Raw genomic sequence first — 16,473 nt, 5'->3', positions numbered from 1 at the left:
TGACATAAAGGGAGTGGGCATGGCAGACGGAGAACATAAACTAAGCCTTTTTGCAGATGATGTCATGGTGTACCTAACGCAACCCACACAGACAATACCAAAACTAATGAATGTACTAGAAGTATATGGGGCGCTTTCAGGTTATAAATTAAATATCCTGAAGACTCAAATTCTTACGTTCAACTACAACCCCCCCAACAATATTAGAGGGAAATATAAACTGAAATGGGATGTAGACTCACTAAAATACCTGGGTGTGAACCTGCCAAGGGATATCTCAAAAATATACAGCCCTTTAAATGAAAAACTAAAGTCAGACATATTAAGATGGAGCCTCATCCCCTTCCTAAGTTTAACCTCCAGGGTGGACTCAATAAAGATGAACATTTTACCAAGACTACTATACCTGTTCCAGACCCTCCCAGTGGAGATACCCACTAAGCAATTCATGGAATGGGATAGACTAATATCAAGATTCCTCTGGCAGGGAAAAAAACAGAATCAGATACAAAACGCTACAGACAAGAAAAGAAAAAGGGGGAATAAACCTACCCTGCTTACGGGACTACTTCTATGCAGCCCAACTGAGGCCAATAGTTTGCTGGTGCGCCCCATCATACTCAGCAAGATGGAAGGAAATTGAAAGCGAAATGACAGATGGGGTCCAACTAGCAGCAATAGTGGCAGATAACAAATTAATAGATAACATGAAAAATAAAAACAACCCCTGGATTAATGTAGCACTAAGAATCTGGCAGGACATGATCAAACTGTGTGGAGTGAAGGGTCCTCTCAGAATGTTGAGATGGTGTGCATTCGATTCCAATTCCCCCCCCAACAAATCAGATGGCAGATTCAAAGTATGGGCAGATAAAGGCCTAACAAATATTTTACTTTTGTCCACAAAGGGGTGTTCCAGAGCTTTGAATCATTACAGAGAATACACGGACTGGAGCAAAAAGATTTCTTTAGATACCTGCAGGCACGACATTACTTCAATCAAAATTTAGTGGGAGAAATAGGAACGGCAGAACAAGAAATCATGGAAGTGTTTACATCAGCAGTCAAATCATCAAAATGTAATAGGATCATCTCCAGAATAAAAAAATAATGCAATATGTCAATCTCAGGAGAGGTATGGGACAGATTATGTACACAACAATGGGAAACAACAGTGTTAACAGAATTCGGCTATAGGGCGACAATAATGTGGTCAAGAGGCATGGTTTCTATCTTGAGCCTTAACTGGCGTGGTTTATTTATTCACATGAGAGGAGCAGCAGTTCTACAGGTTTTCTCTCACTGAGAGATATGGGGGAGAGAAAGAAGTGGGAGGAGACATAGCTACTTATACTCGCCACCTGGTAGTACTCCTGAGTGTCTCCGCCTAGAGCGTCCTCTAGTGGAAACAGTTATATATGCAGTTAGACAGTTATTAACAATCCTACACAGAACCTCTGACTTCAACACTCCCACTTAGGTTTGTATTAGCATACTGGATAACTTCTTTGAAAAACATTTTACAAAGGAAATAATATACTCCAAAAACATCAAAAGAACATGACAGTCAATATCTACACACCAAACATGGCCTCTGCAAATCTCTTCAATTTCAATTTGGAGGCAGGTTTCGTCATAGCGTCTGCTACCATGTCGTCCCTTGGACAATACATCAGTGTCATCCTTTCTTCTCTGATGACAGATCTAATGAAATTATATTTTATATCGACATGTTTACATCTCTGTCGGCACACAGGGTTTCTAGCAATCACAATGGTTCCCTGGTTGTCCTCGTAAACAACAGTCTTCTTATACACATAGGTATCCATCCCTTCGAGCAGTTGTTCCAGGTAAATACACTCCTGTATGGTCATAGCTAGAGCCATATATTCGGCTTCACAAGTTGATAAAGCCACGGTGGGCTGTTTCTTTGTTTTCCACGAAACCAGTGAGCTATCTGCGGTCAAACTCACACAATATCCGGTGGTACTCCTTCTATCTGTGGTGTCAGCTGCCCAGTCTGCATCACTGTAGGCTTTAAGCCCTAGACCCTCGCTGCTCTTTCTGAAACACAGTTGTCTGTCTGCTGTACCTTTAAGATAACGAAAAACGCGGTATGGTGAGCAGTGAGTAGGACGCGTTTTTCCCTCTCTCCCTCATGTTTTTTTAATTACTACGTTTTAAGACTCCAAAACATCACAATTCTTGTTTATATGCTAACATCGATATAGCTAACTAAGTATTTATCGTCGCAAAGATGACATCCAAGACTCCAAGACCAAAACGGGGCGATGTTCCGAACGAGAAAGAGGCTGACGATACTTTTAGCAAGGCCTGGCTGGCCGCCCTGCTTGAAAGCCACAAAGAGGCTATGACCACCGAGTTCAGAAAAGCCATTACCGCTTTGGAAGATAAACTTGACCAAATGAAAACGGACGTGGCCGACAATGCACAGCGGGTCGATTCCCTGGAGGAGAATGCAGAATCTGTAAGCGAAAGAATTACGTTGCTGGAGGCTACATGTGCGGATCTGAGGGCCGGCCATGCGGTGCTAAAGGCTAAGGCGGAGGACCTCGAGGCTGACAACCTTCGGATCATTGGACTACCAGAACAGATTGAGGGCCCGAGACCAACATCCTTCTTCGCCACCCTTTTACCCCAAATTCTTGGGGCAGAGACCCTCCCTAACCCTCCAGAATTGGACCGTGCACACAGGTCTCTGGCAGCTAAACCGAAGCAGGGTGAAAAGCCTAGGCCCGTTATCATCAGGTTTCATAACTATTAAACTAAAGAACGGGTGATTCGGGAGGCCAGGAAGAGAAGAGCGGAGATGCTATACGACGGTCAACAAATTGCTTTCTACGAGGATTATACCCCGGCTGTGTTGGAACAGCGAGCACCGTACCGCGATGTGATGGCACTACTTTACAAGCGGGGGCTGAGGCCTAGTCTCCACTACCCTGCTAAACTGATGATTACGGAAGAGAGCGGGGACAGAATACGCTTCACGTCTGTTGGGGATGCCGAAGCGTACCTCAAGGCCAAGTTAGCCTAGCGTGGACGGCTACCCAACGTATACCCAGTGGTAAGCTAATCTGACGCCGGGAACAATGAACAATGAACAATGAATGTAGAATGCGAGACTGAATTTATAGACATTGGTTGGGCTACATTGGTCGACTGCGTTAGACCTGATAATTAGACCTCATGGGGGGATGCTATTGACATTAAGCAGACTGGCTTCTGAAACTGAACTCTATGCTTCCCAAACAGCCGACGCGGATAATATTTTGCCCGTATTTCTAACGCCTTTTTGCTTTTTTTCATTATTCTTTGATAGCCCTTATCTTACATATGTCTCTCTCTCATTCAAACTGTAGACGTTTCCTCTGTTTAGGGGCTGCTAAATAAACAGAAGGGATCGGTTTGATAGGATAATGTAGGTTCTATATGTACGCGTTAGGAGTACTCAATGCGCAGAGACTGGGCCTGAATTTACTAGGCCATTTACCTAGGCCCAACGGACACTCGGGGACAGCTGAAACCAACGCCAACAGCATTAGACATGATTACGACGTATTGAGTGTTCGGCTGAACTTGTGGACCTAGGCTATATTATTATAGTGCTCAGTCACTATAGATTGTCCGCCAATGCCTCAGAAGGGGACTATTGTTATTTCAATCGGAGGGACTCCTTCAAAAGGAACCCTATGCCAACCAGGTTGCTATAGCCATGACCTTGTGAATGATTGCGTGCCGTTTTCTTCTGCTCCCTATTTTGTATTTTTTGTTTTTGCCCCCCCCCCCTTATTTTTTTTATTTCTATTTTTATATATGTATATAATCTTTTCCCTTTTTTTTTATTAACTTAATTTGTCTTTTCTTCTGTATGTAGCCTATTTACTTATATACATATGACTCTCTATGCAGGGTAAGCATATTCAGGGTGCACATGCTCATCTTAATATTTGTCTCAATCAGTGTTAATTTTGGCAGCTATTTTCATTTTAATTTTAGTCTTAGTCATGTGGCAAGTGCTCCTTTTTCGTTTTCATCATATTTAGTCATTTTCATTTATTTTAGTCTTAGTCAGTTTTTGTCTTAATTTTGTCTTTTTTGTTTTCGTCTAGATTTAGTCGACGAAAACGGATGACATTTTTGTCTATTTTTAGTCAATGGAAAAAAACTTGTCAGAAGTCAGAAATAGTCAACATGGAACATATTCTGATTTAAATTGCCTATTTATTTTTTAACCTAGGGGAATCTGAGTCAGCGGCACAAGTAATACACAGGAAGGGTGCACTCACTGTCGAGTGTCGATCTGTGAATGGAGAAATAACTTAATAAGACAGTCACATTATCTTTCTTTGCCTTGCTGACCTGGCAGCGATTTATTTGAATGATAAATATTAAATAACAGTGTCGTCGTCAGCACTGGCAGCCAGTAACAGTAAGTAACAACATTAACTAACAGGATACTGTCGTAAACAAACACACAGTAGTACAGTAGTAGTTGAACTTGAGTAGATAATAGTACACACAGTAGCAATCTGATTGCAATCTGCTTGCATAAACATATAAAATGATAAATCACAATCTTAGGTCAGTGTTAGAGTGCCACATGGAAGAGGTCTGGTTAGTGGGTTAGTGGTTAGAGGTGGTCTAGGTCTGGTATGGCCTCTATTAACCAGACCTAGACCACCTGACTCTCTAACCCCCTAACCAGACCTAGTAGACGTCCACCTCTAACCCCTAAGTTAGGGTTGGTGATGATGGTCAGTGCTGCTGCCTGCATAAAAACATTATATAAAATCACATTCTGAAGGTCAGTGTTAAAGTGCCACATGGAAGAGGTCTGGTTAGTGGTTAGAGCGAGGTGGTCTAGGCATGGTTAGGGTAACTTAGGGGTTAGAGTTAGAGGTGGTCTAGGTCTGGTTAGGGGTTAGAGTAGAGGTGGTCTAGGTCTGGTTATGGCCTCTATTAACCAGACCTAGACCACCTGACTCTAACCCCTAACCAGACCTAGACCAATTCCACCTCTAACCCCTAAGTTATGGTTGGTGATGGTCAGTGTTGCTGCCTGCATAAAAACATTATATAAAATCACATTCTGAGGTCAGTGTTAAAGTGCCACATGGAAGAGGTCTGGTTAGTGGTTAGAACTTAGAGCGAGGTGGTCTAGGCATGGTTAGGGTAACTTAGGGGTTAGAGTTAGAGGTGGTCTAGGTCTGGTTAGGGGTTAGAGTAGAGGTGGTCTAGGTCTGGTTATGGCCTCTATTAACCAGACCTAGACCACCTCCACCTCTAACCCCTAAGTTAGGGTTGGTGATGGTCAGTGCTGCTGCCTGCATTCACAATTGACTATTTAGACTTGTTCTTGTTCATCTTGAGAAAAGCACTTTTTTCCAATATGTCTCTTGCTCTGTTGCGGCGGCCATTTGAGAGGTAACCAGTTACACTGAAGACACGTTCGGCAAAGGCTTGGGATGCTGGCATCGCCAGGAGATCCAAGGCCAGAGGTTTCAGATGTGGAAACACCATAGGACTCTGAGAAATCCAGAACTCTATAGCAGATTCTTCAACGTCTGTGTTAGCACTAGCAGCCTGGTGGTTGGACAGCCCTTCTTTATATTTCAGAATCTCCTGTCTAATGTTAGTGGTCTTGGGCGTCTTTGGCCTTGCTGGACGACTGGCACTGAAAAACTTGAACCTAGGCCGCTTTGCCAAGGGTGTCTCTCCTGCTGAAGCCACGTTTTCCAGTTCCTCCTCATCATCATCATCGGTCACCTGCTCCACTCGCACTTCCACTCTTCGTGGCATGCTGTGAGCAATGTAGTCTTCTGCCTTTCGTAGAAGATCCTGCATTCCCTCGTCTTCATTCTCAATAAGGGTCTCAGCTGATACATGGGGGTCAACAAAACATGCTGCTGCAGCAAGAGGAGAGAACTTGACGGCTGTGACGTCAAGGAAAACGCTGAAACGATTGTGCATGTTGAAAAGCATCTTCTGTGCCAGTGAAGCTGCCTCTCTGTAGGTTCTAGCATGAGCTACATTGAATTCAGACAGATGGCTTCTGAGATCCAAAAGAGCAGGCACAACGAGGGAAAGGGATTGGGTGTCACTTTGCAGCATCTTTGTGTGCTCAGCAAATGGCAGTAGAAGGTCTCGCAGCATGGCAATCTTCTGCCACTCACTGGGCTGCAGGCTGTCCCAGCTCATGGATTCCGCTACCGCTGTGACGTGGTCCTTGAGTTGAAGACAACGCGCCATCGTGGCGTGACAACTGGACCATCTGGTGAGACAGTCTTTGATGAGGATGAGACCAGACCTCTGCAGCAAGCGCTCTGTGGCGACAGATGATTTGCGGAACTGGTTGACCAGGTGTCTTGTTTTGTTTTGTTTACTACAAGCTGGAGGGTGTGCACAACGCATGGGGTCCTCTCCATTGCTCCATAGGCATAGTCGTACTCGTCCCTACATGATGGAGATAAGAAAAAATACAAATGCATAGTTTAATGATCCATTTATTCTTTTTAACTTATTTATTCAATTCACAATTATTAATATGTATATGAAATTCAATTATAACCAAGCAGTTACCTATTTATTATTATTCGAATGAATATAGAATTATTTCAACTTCAAGCACAGACTGACCCGTCAATGTCATCCTCTCCTTCCTGCAGCACATCGTTGTTGTTCTCGTCAATGTCATCCTCATTGTGCTCAGAGTCCGACTCCTCAGAAGTTGTGGCCTCTTCTGAAGTACGGAACGGGAACGCAGCCACCATGTTGCTGCCATTGTCAGTGATCCTCGTGAGGATTTTCTCTTTTGGGATGCCCCAGGCTTCTATGCACTCCTCCACAAGCACACTTATAGCTTGAGCAGTGTGGGGGTGAACCATTTCCTTCAGGTTCAAAAGAATATGTTCAGGCTTATTATCTTCTGGGTTGAAATAACAAGCACAATGAAGGATGCAGTGAGACCCTATTTGGACCATATGTCTAAACCTAAGGTTACTTTGCGTGCCATAGACAACCTGTGCCTGCATTTCTCTTGTTGTTCCACATACACTTTGTCCACCAGGTTGGATACTTTAGTCTTTTTTGGCACTCTGAACCTTTTATCAAATGTTCGCAACATCATTATGAAATCCTCATCTTCGACTGTACGTGTAGGGAGTGCTGTGCGGCCGATCCAGGCGGCGACGGCCTCCTCTCTGCTTAGTTGCTTGAGGGAGTTCTGTTTGTACAAGGCGCCAAAGAAATCACCTGTGGATGGAGGCTTTGGCTGTAGTGTCTTCTTGGGTTTCTTCACATCTGCAATCTAAGACAGGAATAAAGGAATAAATAAAGTCAGAAGTCAGAACAGAATATGCAACTTCTGAAAAGTCTAACTCTTTCCACTATAGGTCAGAGGTTACGTAGGTAGTAGTACCTGGGCTGGGAGGAGGGACTGTATATTCTAGGGTGACCAATGACCATATTGTGATTTCCAAAAAAGAGGACGGTGCCCACAGCCTCAACTCAAGATACTTAAAGTTGACTCAAAGATGCCTTATAATTTTAATATATTTAAACTTTTAAAGTATGCCTGCTCAGTCCTGAGTCCTCTTTTAGCGCCCTCTCTCCCGCCTCCGCGGCGGCTGGTTGGGTATCTTCTGAGGCCTCAAAGTTCCTTAACTTAGCCTTGAACTGTCCCAGCGTCATATCCGTTGAACCGTGTGTTACCAGGAGTGTGAACGGTTTGTACAGCTCCGGTAGTCCTCTCATCATCATCGCCACCACTAGCCCATCACTTGGTGCTTCTCCGGCACTCCTCAATGGCGTTGTGATCCGCTCCGCTCTGTTGACGTATTCGGTCACAGTCTCGGTTTGCCGCTTCCTCACGGTCATCAGTGCTATGTAGAGGGCCATGACTTGGGGTCTCCCTCGCCCTATGTAATGCTCTCTCAATACCTCCAGGCTTTCTCTGCCTCGGTCTTTAGTGTCGCGGAATATCAGCCCCAGGCTGGTGTCGTCGAGCAGCGGCGCTAACTCACAGTACGCGTCTGCGTTATGCTGGTTGTCCAGGGCTTGCTCTTCCGCCGTCAGTTCTCCCGTGGGGGCTGCCAGGATCGTCTCCTTCAGCCCCGTACCGTGCATGTAGCATAACATGCGCTCTTCGCAGAGCTCATAGTTCTCTGCTTTTCCATTGAATGAGGCCCTTTGTTCCTCCCTCTGGCCGCCACACGTTCTGAGGTGGGGTTCTCCCCCTCGCCTCCGTTGTGCTCAGCATGCTCCGTCTCCCCCGGTGCCGCCTCCTCGGGGCTCTTGGCTGCTACCTTCCAGCGACTCCCAGCAGCTGCCTTCTTCACTCTCCTGTGAGGCTTCTTGGCTTTCATGTTCTCCGTTGGTGGTAGGCGTAGCTTTAGCTCTTGTTGGCCTATCGTCTAGCCGTGCGGTGCTCCTGGCGCTAACCTAGCCTATACTTCAGCTAAGCTTGCTACCCTTATTATTTCGCTCCGGCGTTATCTGGGCCCATAACCTGTTAACAGAATTCGGCTATAGGGCGACAATAATGTGGTCAAGAGGCATGGTTTCTATCTTGAGCCTTAACTGGCGTGGTTTATTTATTCACATGAGGAGCAGCAGTTCTACAGGTCTTCTCTCACTGAGAGACATGGGGGAGAAAAAGAAGTGGGAGGAGACATAGCTACTTATACTCGCCCCCTGGTAGTACTCCTGAGTGTCTCCGCCTAGAGCGCCCTCTAGTGGAAACAGTTATATATGCAGTTAGACAGTTACTAACAATCCTACACAGAACCTCTGACTTCAACAAACAGACTCAAACAACTGGAGGGAATTTGGCTGGAAGAACCTAGTAAGGTTTTTTATCACCCCATGGCAGAAAAAACATCAGGGGACCGGGGGAAAATGCTGGCGATCCTGTGGGCTAAACGAAGCCAATCATTCACATATATTCTGGGAATGCCAAAACCTGGTACCATACTGGCAAGAGATACATAAGAACTTAGAAGCATTTTTTTAGAAATTTGACACCCTATACCTAAATATTCCCTATGAAAAATGGGACTTCAATGACAAAAAATTGATAATGATGCTTCTAATAGCAAGCAAGAAAGCTATCACAAGAAGATGGTTAAAACCAGAGGCACAGTAGATGATTGGATAGACGTAACTCATGACATCTACATAATGGAAAAGATGTCATTTTCAATCCAAATTCAGCAGGAGAAGTTCTACCGGATCTGGTCGAAATGGACAGAATATGTCAAACACACAAGATCCGACTTCTGCTAAAAGTAGGATCAAATGTAACGGATCCTCCCCAGGAACAGCCGCTAGCCTGTCTGATATGTTGTATTATTGTTTTATGTTCTGTCTTATGTCTGACCCTATGTGATGTCCCCCCTTTTTTATTTTTATTTTTTGGTCTTAGTTTTATTTTGTCTTTGTTTTTATTATTGAGTCTTATTTTATTTTAAATTTTTTTTATTATTATTTTTCACCTCCCCCTCTTCCCTTTCCCTTCCCCCCCCCCCCCCTTTTCTCTCTTTCCCCCCTCTTTCCTCTCCAACTTCTGGGCCCCGTTCCATGTACCGGGATAACCGAGTTAGCCGGATAACTTTAGCTGGATAACTCTGTTAGCCTGACTTTCCGATTTCATGTACCTGGATTTTCCAAATCACCATGACAACATATCCAAAAGTTTGAGCCTGGTCGAAAGCAGAGTTCAAGTTCAAGTTAGCCTGAACTATCGCCACGCCCCCGCAAAGAAGTGACAGCCCGTTTCCTGAAACTATTCCCACAGTCTACGATCTGCATTATACCATTCTGAATTACGTTTTTGTGCTCCATTCTTCCAGAGGGGGCTTTTGAAATGTAAAATAGACCCAAAATGCTGATATTAAATTCACTTTGTCCTAAATAATGCACGTTATATATACCGTGGCGACGGTGGCTCTCGCTCGTGCGATGTACACATGATGTGGTTATTTTAATTGTAACTGGGATTAAGATGTCTGATGAGATGCGCTGTTTGACGGATTTGAGAAATTGAATGAGCCGTTGACGTCACATTAATGAATGAGGATAAAGAGATAAACTTCATTCAAAACAACGGATATTCTAAACACGGGTCTCTCGTTCATTAATGTATAAACAATGAATTTATCCCATCTGGCCCAGTGGCCCAGCGGTAGTGCTCATGCCTGCCAATTCAGAGACCGGGGTTCAAATCCCCGTGTTTCCAATATGATTTTTTTGAATATAATATTAAGGATTATACGCCAAAGTAGCCTGGTTTTAAGTTAAAATATTATAAATCTACATGCATTGAGGATGTCATTCTTTATATAGCTCTCAACGTGCACCAAATTGAATTATTCCTATATTGCAAAAAGAAGGAAAAGACTAGGGCCTTGAACCCCGGTCGTCCGTGTGAAAGTCAAAAGAAGAACCCGTTACACCACAGAGAAGATAAGTAAAAGATTGACTATACATCAATCAATGGGTAAGAGAGCCGTATCGTAATTCTGTATAACAGTTAACTAATAATTTTCGCTAGCAAGATCTCATTTGATTATTCAATCCAGCAGGCAAGTTTAAAGAAATATAATCTGATTGATTGAGGTAATGAGGGACTTAGAATTAGCCTATAGATAACGCATTTAACTTGTCGGCGAGGCGATTGAGCCTATTGCAATCTGTCAATAAAGTCTTAAATCAATTAATCAATCAATGCCGTTGAGAATCAGGGTCTCTGCCATCGATACGTGCTGGCTTTCCACCTAAAACGGGAGCGCGCATCTAGCCTGACTTGAGCCTGACTCTCAAGTCTGGCTTGAGTTAACGAGACTGAATCCTCCTTTGTGAAACAGGAAAATCCCGGCTTTGAACATCGGGTTAACTGAAGCTGGATAATGGACATGTTGATCGACTTAGTTGAACCACGTACATGGAACGGGGCCCAGCTCATTCTACGTTACCTGATGTGTACAAAAAAAAAATTCTAGTGGCCATCGCCCACTGGAATTTTTTTTTTTTTTAAATAAAAATAAAAACCTGGCGAATGTTCGAATCCCAAAAACAGGCTTGGGGACAGCTCTAACTGGAGCTGAGCTGAATGTGTTAAAATAGACGAGTTGGCATGAGATGAGTTGGCATCTAACCAGAGTGCAACATGTAAACAGTAAAGTGCATAAACAATAATATACAGGTGCAGCTCAATACATTTTAATATAGTGGAAAAGTCTATATATTTAGTTGTATTGATGCAGTCATTTATGCAAAAGGAGCCCCAACCAAGTACTGAGTGAACATACATGAACATACTTTTCAGAAGGCCGACATTTCTATATACAAAAGAAAAATACATCTATTTTAAATGTTGTATTGGTGATACAGAATTTTGGGCTTTCATGAGCTGTAAGACATAATCATCAAAATGTAAACAAATAAAGGTTTAAAATATTTCACTTTGTGTGTAATGAATGTATAATCTACGAGAGTTTCACTTTTTTAATTGAATTACTGAAATAAAATAACTTTTCCACCATATTCTAATTTATCGAGTTGCACCTGTATGTACAAGTGATTAAATGTGATATATATATATACGTATATAACAAGCTACTGAGTAATATACAGTATGCTAAACTGATGTATGTATAATCATGTGCAGGTATAGATATACTGTGATAGTAAGCAACAGGTCAGTGGTATAACTAGTATGAGTGGCGGCATGGTGGTGTAGTGGTTAACACTGTCGCCTCACAGCAAGAAGGTCCAGGGTTCGATTCCCACTTGGGGACCAGGTTTCCGCAATGCCAGGTACCCAGGTGGGGTATCTCCCAGGCCCCTCTGCGTGGAGTTTGCATGTTCTCCCCGTGCCCCTCCCCCGATAAGAGAAACCAATGGAAAAACATGCACAACAACATATCGCTAATGCTGTCGCGTCCCTGACGAAGACGGGCAGGAGCACTTGGGCTCGCGCCACAGCCCTCGTCTGCTCCCGGCTGCCCTTGAAGGACGACGGGATGGGTTAAGCGCAGAGGAGGATCCTAAAGAGACAATGCATGTGTGTGTGTTAAAATTAACCGCTGTGTGTGCCGCTAAAACATTGAGTGTCCTTGCATGCCGAATAAAGACCTCTGCGACAGGTCCTGCATTATTATATTATTATGAGTATGGTATGTGATATATATATACACACACAGGAGAATATATACAGATATGTATACAGGTGAACAGGGATATATGCAGGTATCGTCTAGCTGTGTGATTGTGTCGTGGGTTTTCTTCTTTTTTTATATGGTTTATATCAATGTCACGACACGACAAGTAAATATTAAGTTGGATTCCTCACAAAACGAGGTCTTAGAATGTATTTCAATTTGACAGTTTCAGTTTGATAACGTATCAGACAGACATCCCACTACCACGCAGTCCAACACGATGATGATGATGAACTAATGAACGAGATTAACTAACGTGTCATTTTCCATACAAAAACAGATGCAGTGATTCATACCGATATGTAAATCTGAATAATGGTGACACACTATAATATAGGTTAGTGCTCTCAGGTCTCTTGTGAACGCGGTCATTAACATTCCTCTTTCACATCAGCCATATCACAGCATTCTATAGTCTTTGATACCATTTCTCCTCTCCTGGTGAATCACACAAGTTCACTCTCATTATGTCTGACTAATCCCCTTTGATTTCCCTCCACCATATATTGAGCTTATAATCGCTATACGCTAAGCAACGTACGTGGAGGTCTTTCCCGAGAGAACAGCGAGAGGCTGTGTTTTCCCTGCAGGCGCCGCTCACACGGGTGAACCAAGCGTCGGCACAGAATTTGAATTCATAGAATGGTCCTTCTCTGTTCCAAGTCTACATTCTAGAACGGTGGTTCAGCCGGGCACAGGTTAATATAGCCATGGGAGGAGGTAGAGCGGTGGAGGTAGAGCGGTCGTCCGGTACTCAGAAGGTTCACGGGTTCGATTCCGGCTCCTCCCGGTGGCGTGTCGAAGTGTCCTTGAGCGAGACAGTTATAGTCATGCTTTATAGACATGCTTTTATAGTCTAAGATAGTCTTTTATAGATTTGAATGTCATAAATCTATCATACTCTATCATTACAATTTTTTTTTATACTTTTTTTCTTTTTCATAGAATTTAATGATAATAAATTACACATTTCTTTAAGGTTTTAATATAAATTCTCATTTTATGCCATAATATGTCTATAATTATGCCAATTTCATGTCTATTTTGTGTCTACATCACTGCCGTGAAGCACTTTGGGCTGCAATTCCTGTATGAAAGGTGCTATACAAATAAAGTGTATTATTATTATTTAACCCCTAACTGCTCCTGATGAGCAGGTTGGCACCTTGCCTGGTCACCTCTGCCGTCGGTGTGTGAATGTGTGAGTGAATGGGTGAATGTGAGGCACAAGTTGTAAAGCGCTTTGGATAAAAATGCAGTCCATTTACCATTGAATATTTGATTAAGTTATCATGGAAATCAGTGCTGGGAAAGGCATCATTTGGATGAATAATCCTGTGGCAGTGACGATCAACACTCCAACCCTCTTAAGTCTCCCACACGGCCCACACATGGAATACTGCTCATTACCACTGTGTTTCCAAAGCCATTCCGGTTGCGAAATTAATTCCAACCCACTTCTGGATTGAATCGAACGTGATAAACACTACATAAAGCTGATATTTGCAATTCAAAAATGCTAAACGTTAACATCAATATGTTGTAAGATCAGTTTCCGCTGTTTGAAAACCCAAACGGACTATCTTGATAGAGAAGCTACTGTTAGCTAACTCTTTTAGCTAGCAAACGTCTGCCATCTTGGCTATCAAGCCAGGTACAATGCTAAGCTAATATCACATCAATCTGACGATATGCAGTGGGAATGGTTGTATGTGTCTTGTACTGATTGTACACAGAATGACAGATGTTAGTATAGGGAGAGAGGGATAAAAAAAGATATAAGAGCACAAACGCACAAAATGGAGTTAAGATTAATTTGACGCTGCGAGTCATTCGTCTTTCAGCTAAGGTTCATGGAACATCGAGACACACGTGTGACTAGTGCGGGAGACAATTAAAACGTGACAAATCCGAAGTGAAGAGAGATTCCGAAGCAGCAATAACACATGCACATAATCTTGCCATTGCGTTAGTCCTCAGGCACTAGACCTTGAGTGGCAATGACAGGACACTTCAGACCCATTTCATTACCTTATGCTTCAATACCAGGACTACCTCGTGTCCATTTAGTGATCTCACAGCGGTGAGACCGGGCTGTGCCGGAGAGAAATCACTGAATCACTGAATCATTGAGAGAGCTGACTTTGGGCTCATGTCGCATTGCGGGTCTACCCTCATCGAGGCATGCAGCACAGGTTGGACCTCACTAGGGATGGGTAGCGAACTCGGTACGTTTAAGGGTACCAACGAATTACACCGGTACTACCGAGTACCGATTCACGCCGGATCAATCAGTACCAAATTTGGGTACCTTTACATGTTTAGTATAATATTACTACTCAAGAGGGAGCCTTTTTCCACAAATGTATACTTTATATTACCGTCCCATCATATTTACAGAGGATGGCCAGATAATGTTGATATTTTAAACATTTAAAAACATAATACATGATCATGCGATTTATTTTGTGCAGTGTGTTACAACAATAAACAACTAAATGTTCTAAATAAATAACAATGTTGAAGTTGAGAAGTTTGGACTTATTTTCTTTACAACTGTTTGTTATTACAGAAAGAGTAAAATAAAGGTTCCGTTGAGTACCGATTCCTAATTCCAGGAACTGGTATACTGGTGCCGGTATCGGTTCAAATGTGAACGTCTGCCATCTTGGCTAGCAAGCCGTGCTAAGCTGATACCATATCCCGCTGACAACCTGAAACGATATGTAGTGGATATGGTTGTATAAGTCCGGTACTGATTGTACACACAACGACAGATCGACGTCACTGTTTTGAAATGCAAATTTTGAACTTGATACTATGTTAGTTTATGACCTGGATGTAGGTCGAATTTTGAATTCAGAATTGTGCAACCAGGAACAGATTTGGCACAACACCATGATGAACATTCTGACAATAAATGATGGCAGCCATATTAGATGTGCTGAAGGAAATGGCCTTGATACATTCAGAAAGGCCCTTTCTATGTGTTGTAACTTGTGAATAATGTACTATACTATAGTTCCCCATCACCATTAACCGCTGGAAACACCAAATTTCTCTTTTGGGTCTCGAGCTGAAAAAGTTTGGGAACCCCTGATCTAGGAACATCTATGGATCTCAAGGAATGTATTCCAAGCGTCCAATATTGTGTCTGTTACTATCCTTGAGTAAATTGTGATGAAACAAAGGGGAATATAAATTATAATTTTTACTTTGACGGTGAATAACACCATGCTAACATTGAGTTTGGAGGAATTGAATAAAGGGGAGATGATTTACACAGTTTCTTTCTAGATACAGTACTGAATTTTGCCGTCCGGACACAATTTGAATTATAATGCATTATTTTGAATATAGAATATCAGGCCTATAAATTACCTTATGGCCAGACATGCATCTATGGATAGGGCCAAATCTCCTCTTTCCAATGGCAGTGTTAAATCTGGATTTAGTCATTTTCTCGCATTTTTCCGACGCAATGCACAGAGAATTCACATTATTCTGAGAAACTCTTATTTTCGAAAAAAGATTGAATCATTGTCAAACAAACGTAGTGCTGAAAATATACACTTTGACTGCTGTGTTGATAGGGTTAGGGTCTTTACTCTTGGCTACATTTGAAAAAGAAACACAACATTAATTAATACGGTCTGTATTGATCGATTTATGGTGAGAACAACAGGTTAAGTATTTTTTTTGTATCCATATACAATAGGATTATTTCCTCTCTATAACCAGGAGGACGTTCTTTACTGTGATTCTATATCTAGTATATGGCAGCAACGTATCTGCATATTTATCTTTAAACATTTTAAATTAAATTTCAAACCTTTATTTCAACTGGTGACACTGAGGTCACCCTCATTTACAGCCACAGTGAGCTCACAAAACAAGATACAGTTTATCAGCAATTTCATACATACAGGCATCTTGGTAAAGTTCTGCTTCTGTCTCCAAAAGTCCAAACCATGCGCTCATCTTTTGGGGACATTCTGGAGGCGAAGTTAACAAAGGTTGTTTGTTCAGCAGCATATTTTTACTGCGTTGGTCATTTTTACTGTTGACATTAGCTGATGGACATTTTTATTCTGGATTGTTTGTAACAAAGAATAATGATCCGTATTTCCTTTCAGTTAAAGGTTCTGAAATTAATTAATCACAGTTTATGACAATAATGACCCCAGCACAGACACACAAACGAGAGAGAGAGAGAGAGAGAGAGCGCAAAAGA

The sequence above is a fragment of the Notolepis coatsorum genome (assembly GCF_963971535.1).
Source record: "Notolepis coatsorum genome assembly, chromosome: 9".
In the NCBI taxonomy this organism is placed as follows: Eukaryota; Metazoa; Chordata; class Actinopteri; order Aulopiformes; family Paralepididae; genus Notolepis; species Notolepis coatsorum.
This window is presented reverse-complemented; position numbering follows the sequence as displayed.